At 43.2% G+C, this 14889-nt stretch overlaps 2 long non-coding RNA genes across 2 annotated transcripts; one reads left to right on the forward strand and one right to left on the reverse strand.

The window, feature by feature from the left end:
* Nucleotides 1-5224: 5224 nt before the first annotated feature.
* LOC128413752 (uncharacterized) lies at nt 5225-12911 on the reverse strand. The gene is made up of 2 exons (XR_008330435.1): nt 12738-12911; nt 5225-5472 (listed from the first exon to the last, which is right to left on the reverse strand). It is a non-coding gene; the product is annotated as an uncharacterized LOC128413752 (long non-coding RNA).
* A 126-nt stretch (nt 12912-13037) lies between these two features.
* Nucleotides 13038-13935, forward strand: LOC128413395 (uncharacterized). The gene is made up of 2 exons (XR_008330323.1): nt 13038-13288; nt 13557-13935. It is a non-coding gene; the product is annotated as an uncharacterized LOC128413395 (long non-coding RNA).
* The last annotated feature ends 954 nt before the right edge of the window (nt 13936-14889 follow it).

Raw genomic sequence — 14889 nt, forward strand, 5'->3', positions numbered from 1 at the left:
CGTGGTACCACTGTACCAAAAATACAACTGTAAGACTTGACACAGCAATTTTTTATAAACTGAAATTATGTAAAACACTTCTTTTTACATTAATAAGATTGTCTATGTAACTATCACAACTTTACCCAAACTCAGAAATTTCAAAGATCACAAAATCCAGATCACAAAGGAAGTGCTTAAATGTGGAAGATATAAAGATGCCTTTTTATTTTTAAAAAATTGCAAGCCTCCCCATAATCACCTGTCCAAATAGTAACTGTTTGCTCAGTTCATTTTTTGTTTTTCAAAATCTAAGAGCCTTTCATTTTCCAAATAATGAATTCAAGGTGGCTTACAAAACAATACATTATACAATATTTTCAAATATTTATCTATTTAATCCATTTATAGACCACAATATTGAAATAATAATAATAATCTGTAAGTTGTATACAAATGTAAAAATACAAAAACAAACCCATAACAATCACAAAGCTAGAATACAAATAAAATGAAAATACATACTGTCAATAAAAATCCAAAATCCAAATACTAAAAATTAGCATATAACAAACAACACTCCTAAAAACAGCAGTCAGGAGAGACCAATATTAACATACCAGGCTGGAGAACAAACTGGATGTGTTTGAGTTGCAGCTATTCTGAGGTAAGTGCAGTCAGCTCCACTGGGATATTGAACACTCTATTAGGCATTCATAAACTGTATTTTTTTAATAAAAAAGGAAATTATTACAGCCAGTTTACTATCACAGCAGGATAGGCTGTTGCAGAGTAAACAATTACAACATACAGACATAAAAAAAAAGGCTTTCAGTAATGTGTGTAGCAGGTGGGAGTGGGGGCTCAGATCTGCGGTGTGGGACTAGACCTGTGTGAATTACTCAATAGTTGCCCCGCTTTCCTTTGTGAGATGTTGGCAGGTTTGCTTTGCATACGGTAGTCAGAGGAGAACCGACAGCAATGTCTGACTAAGTGTGGTGCTGAAGGGCTCAGAGGGAGATCATTAGTATAGCAGAATACGGATGATACAAGTACCTAAGCGTATCCCTGTTTTCATCTGTAAAATGTTGAGGTGTGTATGTATGTACACACACACACACACATACGCATGCACACTGTGCTGTGAAATAAAAAGGGTTGGCCTAATTTCTTTTCCATGTGCATATTCAAGATGAGAAAGGAAAAAGCTTTCCGATGAGGACTGGCGAGATGAGCATTCCCCATTAAGAGGGAAGTGATATGGATTTGATGTGTTCTGTTTCCTAGTACTGTGAGCTGAGCGCTCTGGAGCTGATTAGGTGAACGCTGCTTGGAAGAAGAAGAAAGCACCAGGGCTGGGTTTTCGCCTCCCTCCCTCTCTCCCCCTTTAACTCTGGCTCTTTTTATCCGTCTTTCCTTTCCTCCTCTGTTGCCGGAGGGTACAGTTGGCTTTCTGAATGCACTACTTCCTTTTCCCTGGGCCTGCTTTGATTGCATCTCCTATTACTAAAAGGAGAGGGGCAACGAGAGGGGGGCAGGTGGTGGGGCCTGCTTCTTTTTCATTTTATTTTTAAGTCGGTGGTCTTTTTGGGGAAAGGAAAATCATTAATAAAAGAAAACCAGCCGAGAGGCTGTGCAGCTCCTGTGCAAAACCGTTCCCTGGCAGCTGACTGTGTCTGTTTTCTCTCACCTCTAAAGGGAATCAATACAGCTTTAACTGATTTCCCTGATGCCGACTATTCTTGTGTGGCATGACTGTCACTGCAGTCATTCTATTAGCCCATCATTCCTACATCCTCTCCCTCCCTCCTGGCCTCTCCTGGCTGTTTCCTCTGACACTGTTACAAACATGCTCAGATTCCCTTACTTTCACATTCCCATTCATATGCTGTTTCTCCTTTTCCCGCGCTTCCCCTTTCCCTCGCTCCACAGTCACAAACACAAGTTTGCATAAAAACTGGCCCGCTGGATCAGGCCAAAGGTCAATATTCTGCTCCCAGCAGGGCCCACTGGAAAACTCACAAGCAGGGCCAGAAGGCAACATTTCTGGTCCCCACTATCTGCTATTCAAAGGTACACCATCTCCCGACTTGAGGGGAAGGGGTCATATTATAAGCGGCCTCCAATGAGTTCAGAATGACATACATGTTCTTGCATGGCTAAGTGGCAGTGGTGGCCAAAGGTGGCTTTTTACCAATGCCAGTCTAACTTTGGTCATTCATGTTTCAGAAACATCCAGATTGGACTCCATAGAGCTGTAGGGTATTCAGAAATGTCAGTTGGTTCAAAACTCACTGTCAAAATATGAACAGGAGCAGACTAGTTGGTACCAGTGGTATAGCATGGGTTGCCAGTTCCCCGGGGCTGCAAAGAGGGGGTGGGGTGGGAGGGAGGAAAACGTACAAAGCATGCATGTGCAGTTGACTGCCTAATGCCACAGAGATAAGAAGAGTTATTCCATTGTCTGGAGAGGTCACTTCCTGGTTCGTATGGAGAAGCTGTTTTCAACAAAGCCCATCGATGGAAGCATTCAGCTGTATTGAGGCAGCACTGGGTGTTGAAATTTCGCGCCCCTAACAATTTTGTGTTGAGGGCAACCACCCCTCTGGGGGGGAGCATGCTACGCCACTGGTTGTAACATTGTTGTTGTTGTTTAGTCGTTTAGTCGTGTCTGACTCTTCGTGACCCCATGGACCAGAGCACGCCAGGCACTCCTATCTTCCACTACCTCCCGCAGTTTGGTCAGACTCATGTTTGTAGCTTCAAGAACACTGTCCAACCATCTCGTCCTCTGTCGTCCCCTTCTCCTTGTGCCCTCCATCTTTCCCAACATCAGGGTCTTTTCCAGGGAGTCTTCTCTTCTCATGAGGTGGCCAAAGTATTGGAGCCTCAGCTTCACAATCTGTCCTTCCAGTGAGCAGTTGTAACATACATTACCTCAACTTGTATCTTCTTTCTTGGCAGACAGCTTGTTCCGAAGTCCATTTCAAAGCACTTGTCTCTATCTGTAACACCCTAAATAGCCTGAGGCCAACTTATCTTGCCTATATAGTCATACCTGTATAATTAGGTCTACATCAGAGGCCTTGTTCTCTGTCGCTCCCATCATCTGATATTTGACAAGCAAGGATGCGAAAGGGGCCTTTATAGAAGCATAGGATTGGAAGAGGCCCTAAAGGTCATATAGTCCAAAGCACCTGCCAATGCAGGCATTCCATTACTTTAGCATTTCTGATTGGTAGTTTTCTATCCTTTTGGCTGCTGCACACCAGAGGTGGAATGGCTTTTCTGAGTCCACTGGGCTCCGTCACAATTGGCTTCCTGATAAGTAGTCAAAACATGGCAGTTTAGGAAGGCCTTTGTGGACATGGTATTGATCATTTGCTGTATTGAACGGAGAACAGGTTTTTAGCTGTTTCGGTTTTCTATCTGTGTTGGTACTTTTCAGTTCAGGTTCATTTTGTTTTATTATTTAGTGACTGTTTTGTGACGATTACTATCAGCTGTACTGAATAGTCTTTGAAATTAAAAAGGCGCAGAGATATTTTAAAAAGAGGGAGGGTAAGGGTGCTCGCTCAGCCTTAAGGTTACCAGATTTTTTCCCCCAATGAATCCTGGGACACTTTCAACTTTCTACTAAATAGATGGATTTTGGCAGGGGACAGCGGCTGTCCCCAGGAAACAGGGACATCTGGTAACCTTAGCCCAGGTAATCCTCATCCCCTTCCATTTGGTCTACTTGGGGAGGCTTCCCATGCAATTGAGAACCCAGGTTTTCTTCTTCAGAAGTTGTCCCTCCAACTTGTTGGAGGTGGGTGTGGGTGGGGTAAAGCTAATGTGCTTGTTCCCACTCTCCCTCATTACATTTTGGAAGGATCACCTGAATGCCACATTTTGAGAAACACTAAGACAGTAATATGGAGAGTTTGAATATTTTGATTTCGCTGTCATTTCCGCACCTGCATGTAGGAGTACAAAGATGTGCAAAATGAAAGGACAGTTGAATTTCCAGATAAGTCTATGAAATTCCAAAACAAAGTGTTTTTTAATGCTAGATTTTATGGGTCTTACGGACCCATCAAAGCAATAGCATCACACAGTAAGCACTGAGTGTGCAGTACTTATCCTAACTAGGCCAAATTTTTACTAAAGGGAATAAAATTGCCTAGGGAGTACTCTTGGTGGGTTATTGCTTGCTTGATTCTTTATGCATTTGTTAGATGTGTAAAATGGTTGGGGTAGGAAAAAATGCTTAGAAAAACAAAGATATGTCTAAAGTAATAATTAAGATCAAAATCTGAAACAGAAATAAACCTGATTTATACATCCACTTGCTTTCTCTTCCCTTGACTAGTGTCTCAGTTCAAAACCTTTATTGTGGTTCTGCCAGGGGAGCAGCCTATTACGCAGTGACTCCAGGCAGGGGCATCTCTGTGAGGGCACCCTGCTGTGGAACTTCCTCCCTTTGGAGATGTATCAATCACCTTCATTATTGGGTTTGTATCACCATCTCAAGACTCACCTGTTTACCAGGCCTTTGAGTGATATTGATGGGCTATCTGTATTGCATTTTTCTTTCTTTCTTATCTAACGTTCAGTGGTTAAGGGTTTATATGTACAGTGGTACCTCAGGTTACATACACTTCAGGTTACATACGCTTCAGGTTACGGACTCCGCTAACCCAGAAATAGTGCTTCAGGTTAAGAACTTTGCTTCAGGATGAGAACAGAAATCGTGCTCCGGCGGCGCGGTGGCAGCAGGAGGCCCCATTAGCTAAAGTGGTGCTTTAAGTGGTGCTTTTGGTTAAGAACAGTTTCAGGTTAAGAACAGACCTCCGTAATGAATTAAGTACTTAACCCGAGGAACCACTGTACTATTTTTATTGCCATTACTGTATTGTGAACTGCCTTGTGATCTGAAATGAATGAAAGGTGGTCTGCATATTAATCAAATAAATACAATTAAAATAAATAAATATCTTGGTAGCCAAATGCATGATGAACTCCATTGAAAAGCATTGTATCTAAGGAAATATGAAAGTCATGCATGTGTGAATCAGTCCTATCCGGCCATGCACACTCTCCTGGCATGTGCACTGAAACATTACTAAATCTTTCTTTCCCCTACCTCTATGTATTATACTGTATTTCTGGCCCACCTTCCCCCCAAGTAGTTCAGGGCAGTTTATTCCCCTGTTAATTTAAGCCTTACAACAACCCTTTAAGGTAGATTAGACTGAGAGTAAGCAAGTGAGGATTTTATAGGAATCACGATTGAGGGGGAACTATTCCATTATTCCATTTGTCCATTTACTGGAAACCTCATTCGGTCCATAAAAACCACACTCATTTTCATCATTCCCATTCATTCCCATTCTTCTTTTGCTTTTAACGGGAGACCGGGCTGCTCTTCTGCTGCCTTTAAGTGCTGTGTTTTCCCTCCAACTGGTATTATATTTTCAGGCATTTTGCTGACTTGCAAAAGGATCAGACCTGTCAAATTTCAGACAGAGAGGTAAGGGAGTCCACATTTTATATGCAGTCAAAAAAGCACACAGATATTAATTAGAATAACTAGTATCTGAATTGGTAAGCTACAAACTACAAGTAACTAACAACTAATTGCAAGGGAACGTATCTGAGTTTAAGGCTCAACAGTTTACGGTGCCAATCCCCTCTGTCCCCACTCCATCTCTCCCTCCTTCCTGTAACCTTCAACTGACCTATCCCAGCTTCTAGAGGAGAAAAGAATGTGTTCCAAAAGGATAATGAATGTATAGAAGATATTCTGAATTCATTCATGACTCTGGCATTTGTTTCTTAATTAATAACAAATGGACCCCATTTGTTTCACGTTTTCATTTCTTAAGAAACAAATGCACATCCCTTGTCCGATCTGAACTCAGGCCAGAGTTGGCATCAGCACCAGGCATTCTTGGGCAGCAGCTGTCACACCAGAACCCAGGTAGAGCCAACCCTTAATGCTTGCCCTGAGCCCTACCATTACCAGGTCCTGGCAGCCACCACCTTTGTTTTCAGCTTCCAGAACATTGTGAAGCCGGTCCCCACCCCCATGTCCCCCTTATGTTCCAGACAACAACTATGGGTTGTGTTCAGTGCAACACTAAGCAAAACCTTCTGTCGGTGCAAGAATCTCACCTTGTGCAATGAAACTTTCTTCCCTTCTCCTCCCCCCCATGCACCCCCTGATTTGATTCTAGGTGTTCCCCAAAACTTCTGGAGCAAATTTAGGGACAGACAGGTCATGCACAACAGGACGAGGGGGGACCCCATCACATTAGTTCTAATCCTTGCACTAGTGGAACTATTTAGTTGAATACTGTCACGGAAAAATATGACTACCTGGAGTTTCTGTGTCCACCAAAGTAAATTCCCGTCCCTGGGCCTCCATCAAACCCACTGTAGTAGAACAACCACCAGACAACATCTTGCCTTGGGTCCCCTCAACTCTGAAGCTGGCCCTGGCCAGGTCTTCCCAGGCCCAGTCTGATGCTCTAACCACCACATCACATTGTCTGTCATTGTGAACGGCAAGCACTAGTCATCCTTTCTCTAGAATTTTAACTGAAAGCATTTGGTTGCTAGGATGATAACAAGAGCAACAACAACTCAACCTCATTCTAAAAGCTGCCAATTTCTGGCTTGCCTCTATTCCTGCCACTCTTTTCCACACGCATTTGTTTGCCTGCAGGCAAGACTTTTCTCTAATCCTGTGACATCATTTGAGAGATGATGCTCTCCTCTTAAAGGAAGTCAAAATCACCTTCAGTTGTATCTTCCTCAGCTTACTTGCTGTGCCTCTATGTTCAATTTTTTACCGCGATCCCAAAAATATTTAGGTGGAACGAAGAGATCCATTGATTTTAATTAAACCCGTCACTGGGTAACATTGCAAGCCTTAGCATATTTACTTGGAAATTAGTCCCAGTGAAATCAATAGTATTTACTAAGGAGTAAACATTGGTAAGAGGATAAGGATGGAATTGGACTTAGGATCTCAGCCTGTCTTGAGCTGCAGTTCTTTCATGGGCAAAGCCATCAGAATTGTCATTTCAATTCCATTATCAGCTGCTCATCTTCTGCAAACCAGTTCACTGAATTCAGAATTGACAATGGATAGCTCATTGACAACAGGATAGACAGGCATTTGCAGAATGTGTGTAACCATGCGGGAACTGGGAGCCAGCAATCTGCAATTGTTGTCTACTGTTGGAGGCAGAAATGTTTCTGAATACCAGTTGCTGGAAACCACAGGGCTCTTGTGCTTGAATCCTGCTTGCTGGTTTCCCAGAGGCAACTGGATGGCCACGGTAAGAACAGGATGCTGAACTAGATGGGCCATTGGCCTGATCCAGCAGCCTCTTCTTATGTCCTTAAGCAAGAAAGAGAATTATACATTTTCTCCACAGTAAAGGTAAAGGTAAAGGGACCCCTGACCATTAGGTCCAGTCGTGACCAACTCTGGGGTTGCGGCGCTCATCTCGCTTTATTGGCCGAGGGAGCCGGCGTACAGCTTCCGGGTCATGTGGCCAGCATGACTAAGCCACTTCTGGTGAACCAGAGCAGTGCACGGAAACACCGTTTACCTTCCTGCCGGAGCGGTACCTATTTATCTACTTGCACTTGACATGCTTTCAAACTGCTAGGTTGGCAGGAGCTGGGACCGAGCAACGGGAGCTCACCCCGTCACGGGGATTTGAACCGCTGACCTTCTGATCGGCAAGTCCTAGGCTCTGTGGTTTAACCCACAGCGCCACCCGCGTCCCCATAGTACTTCCCCCTTAAAGCTGCTTCTTTTTACCGCTTGAGCTGTTGGCGGCATCTGAACTCGTGTATATTTTGTGAGGGAGAACCCTGTAGGAAAATTCCCCTTTGCTCTTGTGCAGCTCCCATTCATTTCAAGGAGACTTAAGCACAACTGATTTGTGCTGGGTTGGGTGCCTAGTATGTTACCTACATCCCTCATTGGCAAATGGTGGTTGAAGCATAGCTATGGCTGATATCTTTGAGTTTTGGTTACAAGCTTCCAAGTGCTCGGGCCATAAATGAAAGCCACCTCATGCTACTGGCCACAGTGCCCACCCTTATCACACAACTGAAATATTAATAAAAAATAATTTATATCATGTGACTGCTTTTTAACTAGCTGCTTTCAAGACTTTAGATCAGGATTATAAAAGACACACATTTATAAATTATTGGCCTGGAGCACATAGGCACCATATACTATGGGGAGCACTTTTCTAGCACTTTAAATTAATTTATTGTTATTCATTCCAGCTGTCTGTGATGTAAACCTTTAGCTATAAATTTGTACCATCATCCAACACGCCATTAAACTAAAGTGGTGCCCGTGCTACAGCATATAATAAAACATATGAATAAGATTTCTGTGGGGACAGAAATCTCCCCACCCCACCCACCCTCTGCTTATACTCTCCTCTTGGTTAATGACACAAGAGAAGTGAGAAATAATGTAAGTCATTCTACAGCTGTGCATCCACTAAAATATGGCAGGGGAAGGGTAATGAGAGACGCACATACTGTACCACAGTATGGTTGGATTTTGACCCTCTGGCAAATTGCTCCAATTCAAATCCTAAATCTGAAGCTTGGGCAGAATTCTTCATGAAATTGATGACAAGGGTGGTGCTCACACTAACCCATTTGTAGCACAAAAAAATGTCATTTTTCCTCCATCCAGAATTGTTTGTTCTCGTCCTCAACATTCAATTTAGATTGATTCTAGATCCTTCTGTCCACAGTGTTTACTCCATACCTGTTTGGACTCTCTCTACTTGATCAGGTTATCTGCGCCTTTTCTTCCTTGCACATTCACCCAGGATGAATGAATGGTGGTTGTGATCAGGGAATACGCCCACCCACAACATCATGGGTTTTGTGTGGATACAACCCTCATTTCTAGGACCCCAAACATCCATTTTCATCTGTTTTCAAATAATAATAATAATAATAATAATAATAATAATAATAATAATAATAATAATAATATATTATTTATACACAGCCCATCTGGCTGAGTTTCCCCAGCCACTCTGGGCGGCTCCCAATCGAGTGTTAAAAATAATACAGCACTAAATATTTTAAAACTTCCCTAAACAGGGCTGCCTTCAAATGTCCTTTAAAGATAGGATAGCTGCTTATTTCCTTCACATCTGAAGGGAGGGTGTTCCACAGGGTGGGCGCCACTACCGAGAAGGCCCTCTGTCTGGTTCCCTGTAACCTCACTTCTTGCAATGAGGGAACTGCCAGAAGGCCCTCGGTGCTGGATCTCAGTGCCGGGCTGAACGATGGGGGTGGAGACACTCCTTCAGGTATACTGGACCGAGGCCATTTAGGGCTTTAAATAGACACACTTGCATTCCTACAACATACTGTGATCTAATCCTGATGTAACTAAACCTTGTTTGTGCCAGTTTCTCCTTTCCTACAGCTCATACTAAGAATGGTTATGCCATATCCCTATAGAGAAATAATCTATGGGCTTTTTTAAAGACATGTTGTGCATGGGGCCACATTCACATTAGACCTTTAATGCACATTCTTTCCCTGAAATAATTCTGGGAAATAATTTTACCCGTCAGAGCTACAACTCCCAGCAAGCCATAACAAACTACAGTGCCCAGAATTCTTTGAGAGGAAGAATGTGTTTTGGATATGCTTTAAAAGTATACACAGCCTTTAATTTGCCTTTGAAGAGATAGATGGTTACTCTGATGCTGAAATCACATATGCTGAAGTAAGCTGCAGTTAAATTTGTGGAGCTGATACCCAAGTAAACATATTTGGGACAGGACTGAATGTCATACAGATGTCAGCTTTAGCACTGATTCCTCTTGAGCTATTTGCACACTTCCCCAACCTGGTACCCTCTATATTTTGTGGTCTACAAGTCCCATCAGACTGACCATTGCCCATGCAATGTACAGTGCAGATGGGCCACAGTGTTTATTATATTTAGTTTAGATTAGGGATGGGGAACCTGTGGCCTTTCAGATGTTCTACACTCCAACTCCCATCAACCCCAGTCAGCATGGCCAAAGGTCAGGAATAATGGGAGCTGTAGTCCAGCATCTAGAAGGTTCCTTTTCTCTGGTTTATACATATATGTACCCTGAATGAACATGCCAGAATAAAGCTGTTGGTCTAAGTTGCCAGAAGACCATTTGATGTTACTAACAACGCTTCAAGAATATGCATGTGACAGAAAATTATGAACTAATTTAGAATTCTCAGAAAAGATCTTTTTTAAAGGAAAAAAATCGTTCTCAGAGAAAGCTCATAATTAGTAGCCCAGATAGAAGTAAAGTGGAGTAGAGATTGCACATTGCTAATGGAAACCAAAAGAAATTGCTCTGCCTCACAGAGTAGCAAGGCTTGAAGCAAAGCAATCACACACACAAACCCAGAGAGGTGAGGTAGAAAAGAAATAAGGAAAGGGTGCATAGCATCTTATCAGAGGAACAGGCTGGATGGCAGCAAAGTATCAAAGCTGGAGATACATCCTCAATGATTTCATACTCAAGGTCACCACTGGAAAAGAGGGGGAAATGTATATGATTTGTTTTTGTGGTGATAATTAAAGGACTATTAGTTGGTTCCTATTGCAACCAGTCATCACCTTGCCAACAAAGGTCCATATAGTAAAAGCTATGGTTTTCCCAGTAGTGATGTATGGAAGTGAGAGCTGGACCATCAAGAAGGCTGATCGCCGAAGAATTGATGCTTTTGAATTATGGTGCTGGAGGAGACTCTTGAGAGTCCCATGGACTGCATGAAGACCAAACCTATCCATTCTTAAGGAAATCAGCCCTGAGTGCTCACTGGAAGGACAGATCCTGAAGCTGAGACTCCAATATTTTGGCCACCTCATGAGAAGAGAAGACTCCCTGGAAAAGACCCTGATGTTGGGAAAGATGGAGGCCACAAGGAGAAGGGGACGACAGAGGACGAGATGGTTGGATAGTGTTCTCGAAGCTACCAGCATGAGTCTGACCAAACTGCGGGAGGCAGTGGAAGACAGGAGTGCCTGGCGTGCTCTGGTCCATGGGTCACGAAGAGTCGGACGCGACTAAATGACTAAACAACAACAACAACAACATTGCAACCAGTAGTTATTGACCTTCAGGTTGCTATGAAAGCCTAGATTTTAGAAGCTGGTAGCCTAGGGCAAAGAAATATAGTCTTGCTGACCATCCAGCTAGACCCTTGTCAGGCTCCAGCTGGCTTCCAGCCAGCTCCCTATATCAGCTCCCTAGATGAGATGAAAACCTGCAGTATGAGATGTCTTCAAATCAACACTCCTATGGCCTTCTGCTTTGTACAGTATGTCTCACTCTTATTGACATTTCTATTGCTGCCTAACTGATTATTAAAGCCAACTTGGCTTCCTGAGCTCTTTAGCTAACTCCTCAGGGCTAAGGACATTGGGGTGAGCCTCCCAGACCTGAGCTGAGTTGAACACTGACAATGAGCTTGTGCTGAGAAGGGTACTAGCATTTAAAAACAAAAACAAAAATGCCCACTTATATAAAAAGATCTTGGCATCAAGGGATAAGAATGGTGAACAGGCATACGCTAGTGTTGGCAGCATTCTTAAACTTCCACAACACCTTGAGGCCTGTTTCTTGCAATGCGCTCTTTCAGATTAGGTGCCAGGAAATGTTAATTACTGCAGTGCAATTTCTTGTTTTCTGTGGAGCAATAACGATTAATTTATGCCGTTTGGGAAAACACTTTCAACTTATACATTTTTTATTAAAGATCAATAAAAGTAAGTCGATATGGTGCAAAGCGTACAGTACCAAAACAGAAAGCTCTTGTTTTATATACTTGCGATGTAATAAAAATTCGGTGTTGATATAGTCAATGCCTCTCTGCTCTAATGATAGGCCGTCATGCTTCTCTTTATAATCAAGAAAGCAATTAAAAAATGCTGGCCCTTGCACTTACTAAAATAATTAGCAGTTCTTTTATTGAGTGCTAACACAATGGGGTAAGACTGATTGGGTCTTACCACAGGAACTGAGTAGTCAATAGGAGGTGTTCTTTTTTGAACTGTTTATTTATATCTTGTTTATTTAAAATTATATTTATAGTAAAATAGATGTTTATAAGCTGTATGTGCAGCTAGGTACCAGGCTGAACTGCAGCCTAATTTCACCTGATGGTGTGTACTGAGTTTCAAAGATGGAGTAGTTGAGGTATGCAAGTTGTAATACCTCTCCAAATTCAGGCTGTGCTAAAGCAGCAGCATGCTAGCATGACAAGAATGAGAGCTGGAGCTCCATGCGACATTAGTAGCCCTAAATGGATGTTACCATGTATTAAACAAATCACAAAGGAAAGGATGCAGTAGCCTAACAGTTAGTCTCCACCTCTGCAGGAGAGGTAGTAGGCTGTTGGGGCAGAGCTGTTTTTTAAATTATTAGTAGTAGTACAGTGGTACCTCGGGTTAAGTACTTAATTCGTTCCAGAGGTCCGTACTTAACCTGAAACTGTTCTTAACCTGAAGCACCACTTTAGCTAATGGGGCCTCCTGCTGCCGCCGTGCTGCCGGAGCACGATTTCTGTTCTTATCCTGAAGCAAAGTTCTTAACCTGAGGTACTATTTCTGAGTTAACGGAGTCTGTAACCTGAAGCATATGTAACCTGAAGTGTATGTAACCCGAGGTACCACAGTAGTAGTAGTAGTAGTATTAAAGGCAAGTTTTTACCAGATGGTTGTCTGTCTCCTGCCTAGCAGAAGTTTTGTGTTCTGCATCTTCCTTGCAACCAGGCTCAGTTTTACAAAATATGTTCTGCTAAATGTAAACAACCCACAGTGTGAGTGTTACATTGTGCAGAAGGTGGTTTCCGCCTTAATGGATGTCCACCCTCAACTCAGAGCCACTCTGCATGCCTGGAAAAGATATCTGAGAAAAGAGCAGGGATTGGGTGAATGGAGGCTGATGTCATAAAGGTACTGCTTCTTCTCCAACTATGACTACATTTCCATATTCATTCCAGCCATTTGGTGAAATGGCATCGCATTGGCTTTGGCATAATGCTTCTTGGATTGGAACCTAAATATTTCAGCTGAACCAATAAAGAGGATACTTCAAGAGAGCTTCCTTTTCAGGAAATGGAGTTAGCTTAAAGCTGATAATGTCAAAAAATAATATTCAGAAAATAACAGATTCTAGCTAGTGTGTCGGCTCCTCTAGTCTGCTTTAAGTGGAAGCTGATGATCAACTGAGCGGAGAACAGGAAAACAGCCAGTGCAGAGGTCAGCATCACTTCCTAGATCCAGCTGTTTTGGTTTAGCTTTTTAAAATTAAGTTTGGCTCAAATTAATGATGACAGTTTAAAGGGGACTCATTCACCTATTTAGCTGACTTTCCATCTGAAACCAAGTCCCTTCTGTCTCCTTGTATTTTGTCAAAGGATTTGCGGTTGGGATCCCAGAAAGTCCACTGATTATCCCAGATTATATATTTTCCCCCTGTCTTTTTGTTCTGTGGTTATTTGCCTCTGCCCTTTCTTCCCATTTCCAGGAGAGTGCTGTGGTTGCTGCTACTGCGATAAGAAACAAAGTGCTGTCTAATTGATTTTTAGGAGTGGCTTCAGTTTGAGGATCATTGAAACCAGCAGGCCAGGCACGTTTGCTCTCAGATCCTGGGTCAAACCCTAGCTTACAGCTCTTGCAAATTGGCACAGCTCCTGAGAGTCAGTGGTGCTATAGAGGTTTTACATCTGTTGATGGTCTGGACAAAGCTTGATGAGCTGCTTGAAGGCAGCGTCCTGGAACAAGGTAGACCAAGAATAACCCTGTGCATAAGACCATCTGTGTTTACTGAATGCATGGAAGGGGGAGGTTAATGGAAGGAGGTTCTGACCCTGACTTACTTATGCTTGGTAAACTGTCAGAGCAGGTCTTGTGTGCATTGTCTTGTCTATATGATCTGGAACATGTTTGGAATACATTAACCCATAGCACGGGTGGCGCTATGGGACGCGGGCGGTGCTGTGGTCTAAACCACAGAGCCTAGGGCTTGCTGATCAGAAGGTCGGCGGTTCAAATCCCCGTGACGGTGTGAGCTCCCATTGCTCGGTCCCTGCTCCTGCCAACCTAGCAGTTCAAAAGCACGTCAAAGTGCAAGTAGATAAATAGATACCGCTCTGGCGGGAAGGTAAACAGCATTTCCAGGCACTGCTCTGGTTCGCCAGAAGCAGCTTAGTCATGCTGGCCACATGACCCGGAAGCTGTACACCAGCTCCCTTGGCCAGTAAAGCGAGATGAGCGCCGCAACCCCAGAGTCGGTCACGACTGGACCTAACGGTCAGGGGTCCCTTTACCTTTACCTTTAACCCTATATAAAATTGACACTGCTTATCAGTTTGCTTCCAAACACAATTTAAGGTGCTGGTTCTTAAATTTAAAGCCCTAAATGGACCGCCGCCAGGGTGCTAGAAGGAATCTCTTGACCCATAAAGTGCCCCTGCAATCCATAAATCATTGTAGAAAGCCCTGCTTGACCACCTAAATTTAGGCTGGCAGCTCTGAGCAGTCATCTCTGTAGCAGCACTCATTCTGTGCAACTTCCTCACAAGGGAAGCTACCAGACTAATAATCTATTTTATCTGGCTTATGAGTGCTGGTGACAGAAAGCAAGGAGGGTCCCTGTGGTAATTCCCGCTCCCCCCCCCCATCACTCACAGGGACCAAATCACACACAAATCACTTCACAAGCCCCCAATAATCCTTACAACAGCCCTGTAAAATAGACTAGTTTTATTATCTCTAAGGCTGAGATGGCGGTCGTCTGAGGCTTCCCAGTGAATTAGGGATGAAGCAAGATTTGAACCAGGAGTTCACAGAGCATTCTT

The sequence above is a fragment of the Podarcis raffonei genome, chromosome 5, assembly GCF_027172205.1.
Source record: "Podarcis raffonei isolate rPodRaf1 chromosome 5, rPodRaf1.pri, whole genome shotgun sequence".
Classification (NCBI taxonomy): Eukaryota; Metazoa; Chordata; class Lepidosauria; order Squamata; family Lacertidae; genus Podarcis; species Podarcis raffonei.